The sequence below is a fragment of the Oryctolagus cuniculus genome, chromosome 18 (assembly GCF_051225735.1).
Source record: "Oryctolagus cuniculus isolate XC-2025 breed Fujian yellow rabbit chromosome 18, ASM5122573v1, whole genome shotgun sequence".
Lineage (NCBI taxonomy): Eukaryota > Metazoa > Chordata > Mammalia > Lagomorpha > Leporidae > Oryctolagus > Oryctolagus cuniculus.
This window is the reverse complement of record NC_142884.1, coordinates 23495574-23504532: the sequence shown is the minus strand read 5'-3', so window position 1 is coordinate 23504532 and position 8959 is coordinate 23495574.

Sequence of the window (8959 nt, the reverse complement as noted above, 5' to 3'; positions counted from 1 at the left end):
GCTGCCTCCCGGGGGTGCACTGGCAGAAAACCAGAGTGGAGAGTGGAGCTGAGATTTAAGTGCAGGCACTCTGATGTGATGCACAGGCATCCAAGTCGTGACTTCATCACCGCGCCAAATGCCTGGCCCAAGTTTTCATTTCTTAAGGCACAAAAATGCTCAATGTCTTCTTTTCGCAAAAGGTAATCCCCTTACTTTAAAAACTGACATTCTCCTTTAAAATTCATCATTATCTCCTTAAAGAGAGTAAGGCAAACAGACATAAAACCACACATACGTACTTTTTAGATTTTACTGGAATGTACCTGGCGAAGTCTACAAGGAAACACTCTGCCAGGTAATGGTCTGCTGAAGACATGACTGACTTAATGACGGCCCTGCACCAGCACCGGAGCTCCGGACAATACACCACACAGACCTGCAAAACAGAAGGCAGGCTTTATTACGTTCAGCAGTAAAACCTCTAGTCACGTGATGACAGCCCTAAAGGCTCCTCTCCACATCGTCTCAGCCTGTACCCAACTTACAGGAGATGACACAGGTGTAGGAGGCTGCCCAAACTGAGCACTGTCTCCCAGGAAAAGGCCCCCCAGGAAACAGGGATCAGCTGAAAGGAAAGTGCTAAACGGGAAGAATTCCAGCTCACCAATACAGAAGGAGTGGGAGAAATCACCATATTGACAACTAATGGGCTGGCGCCGCGGCTCACTAGGCTAATCCTCCGCCTTGCAGCACCAGCACACCGGGTTCTAGTCCCGGTCAGGGCGCCGGAGTCTGTCCCGATTGCCCCTCTTCCAGGCCAGCTCTCTGCTATGGCCCGGGAAGGCAGTGGAGGATGGCCCAAGTGCTTGGGCCCTGCACCCCATGGGAGACCAGGAGAAGCACCTGGCTCCTGGCTTCGGATCAGTGCGATGCACCAGCTGCAGCGCAGTGGGAGCAGCGGCCATTGGAGGGTGAACCAACGGCAAGGAAGACCTTTCTCTCTGTCTCTCTCTCTCTCACACTATCCACTCTGCCTGTCAAAAAAGAAAAAAAAAAAAAAAGAAAAAGAAAAGAAAACAAATGAGGGGCCCATGCTTTGGCATAGTAAAACCACTACCTGCAGCACTGGCATCCTATATTGGCGCCGGTTCGAGCCCTGGCTGCTCCACTTCCAATCCAGCTCTCTGCTATGGCCTGGGAACACCGTAGAAGATCGGCCAAGTCCCTGGACCCCTGCACCTGGCGTGGGAGACCAGGAGGAAACTCCTGGTTCCTGGCATCGGATCGGCACAGCTCTGGCTGTCGCGGCCAACTGGGGAGTGTACCAGGGAGTAGAAGACCTCCTCTCTCTCTCTCTGCCTCTCCTCTCTGCGTAACTCTGACTTTCAAATAAATAAATCACTCTTTAAAAAAAAGAAAACAAATGAAAGTGGATTCAGGCAGTGACAGCCACTGAATGGAGAGAGCATGAAGTGAAACACTCACAGCAGTGCCACGAAGGAGGGGTCATCCTAGCATGGCTTGCAAGTGGCGCTCTCTCCCATGTTAAACCCACGTGAAGGTAACAGCACACCTGTTCTTCAAAACAAGTGACCCCGAATCTATTCACAGTGTCCTGTTTAACCACCTCTCCACAAAAGGACAGGGAGAAAGCGCTCACCTCCTGGGTAAATGCTCACTGTGAGGAGCCCATCATGCTTTCCCAAACAAGACTACACTTAAAGGACCACTGACCCCGTTCCATCCCTCCAGTAAGTCACTGGTATGGAAAAATAACAAATTGGTCACTAAGGACATTTGTGGGCATGAGGGAAGGAATTCAGATGAGGTCTTGTCTCCCTCCTAACGAGTGTTCATGTCCTTCCCCTCCATGCTATTACCGAAGTTCACACTTGGAACATGGCTGACCCAAGAGAAATCAGACCACAGCAATGGTGGCTGAGGCTGCACGAAAGCAAAGAAGCCCTGATGTAGAGCACAGAGCAGAAACAATCCCAAGTCGGTCAAAGCCATGAGCAACCAAAGAGGGAGGCACTGGCCCAGAACCGAAAACCCCAGGTCCTCTTTGCCAAGGTCCGTATACTTGCCCTGGCTCCCACCGCCAGGAAGACGGCCCTAACACCTGGATCTGGATGGCATCTATCCCAAGGCCCCACTTGGACCTACACAAGCACCACCCCCTGCCACCATCAGCCTGAGTCTCATGCAACCCAAAAACCTAACACAAGGCAACAACCATGAACGTTAAAATACTCTAATCACATTCATCATTCTAAGCTCCTGAAATATTTTTAACAATTATCTGGTAGACAGAGCACTCCCAACCCAATGATTCACTCCCCAAGGCCCACAACAGCCGGGGGGAGAGGGTGAAGGCTATGAGCTAGGAACTCAATCCAGGTCTCTCAGGTGGGTAACAGGGACCTAATTACTGGAGCTATCTATCATCTGGTGCTTCCCAGGGTCTGTGTATTAGCAGGAAGCTAGAATCAGGAACCGAATGCAAACACTCTAACATGGTGGTGTTTCAACTACCTGGCCAAACACCCACCCCTACATCCTGATTAGTGTTTCAAGATAGGATAATTAAAGGCTGGTGCTGGTTCCAGTTCCGGCTGCTCCACTTCCAGTCTGGTTCCCTGCTAATGAGCCTGCGAAAGCAAAGGAAGATGGTCTGAGTCCTTGGGTCCCTGCACCCACGTGGGAGATCCTGATGGAACTCCTGACTCCTGGCTTCGGCCTGGCCCAGTCCTGGTCATTAAGGCCATTTGGGGATTGACCTAGAGCATGGAAGATCTATCTGTCCCTCTAACTTTGCCTTTCAACTAAATAAATCATTAAATAATAATAAAGATACAATAAATAAAGTGCATTCAGATACATACCTGTCCTTCTTCCAACATTAATGGTTTTATTTCTGTATCTTTACACATGCTGTTATAGAAGTCATTCATGGCGCTATTTAGTTTTTGATAGTCGACTTCATGATCCAAAAAGGGACTACATCCTTTTATAATAACCCAGAAGCAATCTGGATCTTCAACCTGTAGAATTTTTAGAAGATTATAAAATAATGCATGATTTATTTTAAAACCAAATAAACCTTAGAACCATGTAACTTTCTAATTTAAGTGATCTATCATTTTTGACAACTACCTTTATCTTAAATGGTCATACCAAAGAGCCAAAGATAAAATTTAAAACATGTAATCAATAATATGTAATTCTCAATTATGTAGTACAACTCAAAAAGCAATCAGTTCTATTTGGTCTCCTGTAGCTTAAAAATATAAGTATTAAACATATTCTTCTTATTAAAATACCTATTAAAACATCCATATATACAAAAGGTTCAGAACATTTTTAGTATTCTTTTTGTGTAAGAAAAATAAGTATGAATATATATACAGCCTGCTCATATTTTTTTAAATGACAGCAGATGAACCAAAACAAATACAGATTACCTCCTACAGGAGAAAAGAATGGAGTGGAAAGAATAAGGATGAAACTTAGACTTCTCTGAATGGGTCTTATCTACTATTGTTATTAGAAACCAAGATTTTTATTGTTAGGGGAAAGAATTATAAAATGGAAAATTAAATTTTTTAAAATATTTTATTTGTTTGAGAGGTAGAGTTACAGAGAGAGGGAGAGACAGAGAAAAAGGTCTTTCATCCGCTAGTTCGCTTCCAAAATGCCCACAACGGCCAGAGCTGGGCAGATCCAAGACCAGGAGCCAGGAGCTTCTTCTGGGACTCCCATGCAGGTGCAGGGGCCCAAATACTTGGGCCATGTTTTACTGCTTTTCCAGGCCATACAATAGAGCTGGATAGAAGAGGAGTAGCTAAGACATGAACTGGCGCCCATAAGGGATGCCGGCACCACAGGCAAAGGCTTAGCCTATTATTCCACAGCACCAGCCCCCCAAAATTAAGTTTGATTGACAACATCACTAAGAACTCATGATTTGGGGCCGATGCTGTGGTGCAGTGGGTTAAAGCCCTGGCCTGAAGCGCCAGCATTCCATATGGGTGCCGGTTCGAGTCCCAGCTGCTCCACTTCCGATCCAGCTCTCTGCTGTGGCCTGTCAAAAAAAAAAAAAAAAATCGTGAGTTTTTTTTTTTTTAATTTAATTTTATTTATTTGAAAGAGTTACAGAGAGAGGTAGCAGTAGAAGATGGCCCAAGTCCTTGGGCCCCTGCACCCACGTGGGAGACCTGGAGGAAGCTCCTGGCTTCGGATTGGCACAGCTCCGGCCGTTGCAGCCATCTGGGGAATGAACCAGCAGATGGAAGATCTCTCTTTCTGTCTCTACCTCTCTCTGTAACTCTTTCAAATAAATAAAATTAAATTTTAAAAAAGAACTCACGATTTTTTTTTTTGACAGGCAGAGTTAGTGATAGAGAAAGGTCTTCCTTCTGTTGGCTCACCCCCCACATGGCCGCTACAGCCAGCATGCTGTACCAATCTGAAGCCAGGAGCCAGGTGCTTCCTCCTGGTCTCCCATGCAGGTGCAGGGCCCAAGGACATAGGCCATCCTCCACTGCCTTCCCGGGCCACAGCAGAGAGCTAGACTGGAAGAGCAGCAACCGGGACAGAATCCAGCGCCCCAACTGGGACTAGAACCTGGGGTGCCGGCGCCACAGGCGGAGGATTAGCTAAGTGAACCACGGCGCCGGCCAGAACTCACGAGTTTTCAGAGGTTTTTCCTAACTCTGTCTACTGAAAAGGTATGGAAGCAGAAACACCCAGAGATATGGCGTCTAAGTTACCAGTGGCAGGAATAGAAGAGTTCACCTTAGTAATCGTATTATTTTTCTGAATGTTTGACTATTCTGATAATAAATAACTGGAAAATGAATAGCAGTCATTCTGGCAAGGGCAAAATAGTGTATAAGTTACACACACAGCACAATTATGAACCCTGAAAAAACACAAAATAAATGAAGAGCTAGCAAAAGCAACAGACACTGGAGAGCTGACCCTCGAAAGAAGGAACTTCACTGGGCACTATCCCAGAACACCTCCCAGCTGTACAGAGTGGCAACAACGCAACACAAAGTCACACTGTGGCTCGGGGAATCAGAGCTGTCGGTGCCAGTGAGGATTAGGGGGAGAAATTCTGAAACAGCCATAGAGGGAGCCCTGATGTCTGCACATCAACACCCCTCCCACCCTTGCCAAGTCCTGAACGGCAATGGGGGAGACAGCAAGGAGTACTGAGTAAGTGAGCGGTGCAGGGCTCAGAGGAGCACGCAGTTACAGCTGCTGCCCCTAGAAACAGCACTCCGGGCATGTGGCTCCATTCAGTCCTTCGCACTCAGAGACAACCAGATTCCGGCTTCCAGCAGCACAAGGCCACAACCCTGGGATGACTGCAATTATTCATTAAAGTGCTCACTTGAGTGGTGAGCATGTGTTCTAACAGTCATGACACTCACTGAATCCCCCTGCCAGAGTGCTAAAGATTCAATATTCAGTTCCAGCTCCTGACCCCAGCTTCCTGCTAATGCAGAGCCTGGGAGGCAGCAGTGATGGCCCAACTGGGTTCCTGCTACCCATGCAGGAGACCTGGAATGGGTTCCCTACTGCCAGCTTTGGCTTCAGTCCAGTCCTGGCCATGGTAGGCGTTTGGGAAGTATATCAGTAGATAAGAGCTATTTCTCTCTCCCGCCCCCTGTTACTCTTAAATAAAATGGGTAAATAAATAAGCAAGCCTGCCTGCCTGCCTGCCTGCCAGAGAAAGCTCCACAATGCCAGAAGAACTGACTGTTCAGGCTATCATCTGAGGCAGGCCCCAACCTTCCGTTCTTAGAGACTTCACTCAAAAAAGCTTACAAATCTGGAAGTGTGTCCCTGCTCAGTAGCCACTCCTATGAGGCCAGGGCCGCCATGCCAGTTTCTGCAAGACAGCGTGCTAACTTCCATAACTTCCAGCTAGCACACACAGCTGGGATCACCGCATTTACCCTGAATGACCTCTTCTCACTCTTCCCTTGAGCTGTGCCAACCCCAGCCCTCCCTTTAAAACACCCAGGCACCTCCGCACCACTGGTGATGGAGCTCAGCTCTCCTCAGGAGGTACTGAATAAAATCTGTTTTCACTGCTTTAACTAGTCTCTGGCCAAGTCAAAACTGTGCTTCTTAGTGAAATAATAAAGAAAGGACATGGATTGTAAGATTGGAATGGAAAAGATAAAACGGTTTAGGTAAGCTGCAAAAGGTGTGTGGAAGTCTTAAATGCTTATAAAATTTTCTTGTTAGCTACAAAAGTTATCAATCTGTTTTTTTTTTTTTTGACGTAAGATTAAAATCTGATCCTCTGTAAAAGCAATGAGGTTGATGAAATACTTAAGTGTTAATAGATATTTGGGAAAATAGTCTTTTTGTATACTACTGAGATAATCTTTGTCTCATTAAGTTCTACTTGTTTAAAAACAGCTGAGTTTTAAAAGTTTTAAAGTTTTAAAAGTCTGTTTAAATATGGACTTGTTTTACATGTCAAGCATAGAAAGCCAAGACACTGTGGCAAAAAATGTTTTACATGAAGGATCTCCGTGAGGCCCCAGTGAAAAGAAGCAGCCATCAAAAGAGGATGTACTTTTCTCTAAAGGGAGGAGAGAACTTCCACTTTGCTTATGGCCTTGTCCAAATACTGAGAGTTGTGGACTCAAAGGCTTCCTTAGTCTAGGCAGCTCATGTCAAGAGCCTCGGGGGGTCACTGACGTCATAGATTTAAAAAAATTAACACTCTTAAGATTTCTTTATTTGAAAGTCAGAGTTAGAGAGAGAGGTCTTCCATCTGCTGGTTCACTCTCCAATTGGCCGCAATGGCCGGAGCTGTGCCAATCTGAAGCCAGGAGCCAGCGCCCATATGAGATGTCGGCACTTCAGGCCAGGGCGTTAATCCTTTGCACCACAGCTAGCCCCATTAATTTTTTTTTCCTGTTTTCTTTTTTTTTTCTTCCGACAGGCAGAGTGGACAGTGAGAGAGAGAGAGAGAGAGAGAGAGAGAGAAAGGTCTTCCTTTTTGCTGTTGGTTCAACCTCCAATGGCTGCTGTGGCTGGCGCACCGTGCTGATCTGATGGCAGGAGCCAGGTACTTATGTGCAGATTGTATGTCTATATAAAAATTATTAAAAATGGTTTTGATTGCTTATGGATAAAAAACACTCATATAATGCCGGCGCCGCGGCTCACTAGGCTAATCCTCCGCCTAGCGGCGCTGGCACCCCGGGTTCTAGTCCCGGTTGGGGCGCCGGATTCTGTCCCGGTTGCCCCTCTTCCAGGCCAGCTCTCTGCTGTGGCCAGGGAGTGCAGTGGAGGATGGCCCAGGTGCTTGGGCCCTGCACCCCATGGGAGACCAGGAAAAGCACCTGGCTCCTGGCTCCTGCCATCGGATCAGCGCGGTGCGACGGCCGCAGCGCGCCGACCGCGGCGGCCATTGGAGGGTGAACCAACGGCAAAGGAAGACCTTTCTCTCTGTCTCTCTCTCTCACTGTCCACTCTGCCTGTCAAAAAAAAAAAAAAAAAAAAAAAAAAAAAAAAAAAAAAAAACCAATACTCATATAATACTGCTAAATTAACACAAATTACCTTTCTGGTGCACCTGACTTAAATAAATATGATAAATAGGCTGTTCTCAATTTGTTGGTACAGAAAAACTAAAAAAAAATTTTTTTAAGTCATTGACATGTTTGCATTTGGGTCTGCTGGTCAAACAAGTTGCACTTGTGTTAGGTATTTGCAACCATAAAGGTATACTATTTATCTAAAAACAATATAGTTAGAGGTGTAATACAGTGCTCATTGCTCCCTAAAGTCCAATTTAAAGTTGTTCTTTGGCAAATTAATAACAAAATTTATAGACAAATTAGGTAAATGATCTTCATGTTTTGATCTTACTTAAAGAACATAGCTCTCCTCATGGGCACTGCATTGTTTCAAAAAAAAAAAAAAACTGTCAAAACATGCCTGTGACTACAGACTTCTAGCTCAGCCACCAAAGATTAAGGACAGAACTCAACAACCCCTTAACTGACATCCTAGAGGATGCCTCTGTGGTCTGCTTTAGCAGGAGGAATGTAAAGATAGGTGTCAAGCCAACTAATAGCTACTTTACACAGTGTTCTGCCATCAAAGAGACCCAGTGAGGCCAGTCTACCCCAAATGGCATCAGGCTTCAATTTGGAAAGCCAGGAGATGGGGCAAACAGCCATCCTGAAAAAAGCCAGCCTCTACCAAATTCTGTCAAGAGCTGGGTGAATGGAATTGCCTTGGGGCTGAAGGGATCCCAGGTTAGAACCACAGATCCTACTGGCTCCAAGCTCAAAGAGCCCTTTACTCTGCCAGCTTCCAAGATAACTACTGCCATTGAGGGCAAGGCCTCGGGTCAGGACAGGCAGGACTGCAATCTTCCTTTCAGAAGTGCCGCCTCTTCTGTACTAACCTCCTGTTCAAGCCAGCTCTTCTCCCAGGCCGCCTAGGTAATGGAGTCAACAGGGTGTCTTCCCTCAAGAGGTTCACACCTTTCTTATGATGTCTCTTCCACTATCCCATGTAAAGACAGAGAGAGGTCGGGCCTCATACGTACCTGGCCAGGCCTACATGCCTCTCTCTGTGAGAAAACCTGCTCCTGGTTTAGAGAACACATTTCTTAGGTACTCTAATAACGATTCAATCTTTTTGTTTTAGATCCTGTTGTATCTAATTTGCTTGTTAGACCTGCAAATTCCAGACTTAGAAAGCCACAAAGTGGGGAAAAAGTCCTCTATTTTAAAAAAGCCTTCTCGGGGCTGGCGCTATGGTGCAGCGGGTTAACACCCTGGCCTGAAGTGCTGGCATCCCAGATGGGCGCTGGTTCGAGTCCCAGCTGCTCCACTTCCGATCCAGCTCTCTGCTATGGCCTGGGAAAGCAATAGAAGATGGCCCAAGCCCTTGGGCCCCTGTACCCACGTGGGAGACCAGGAAGAAGCTC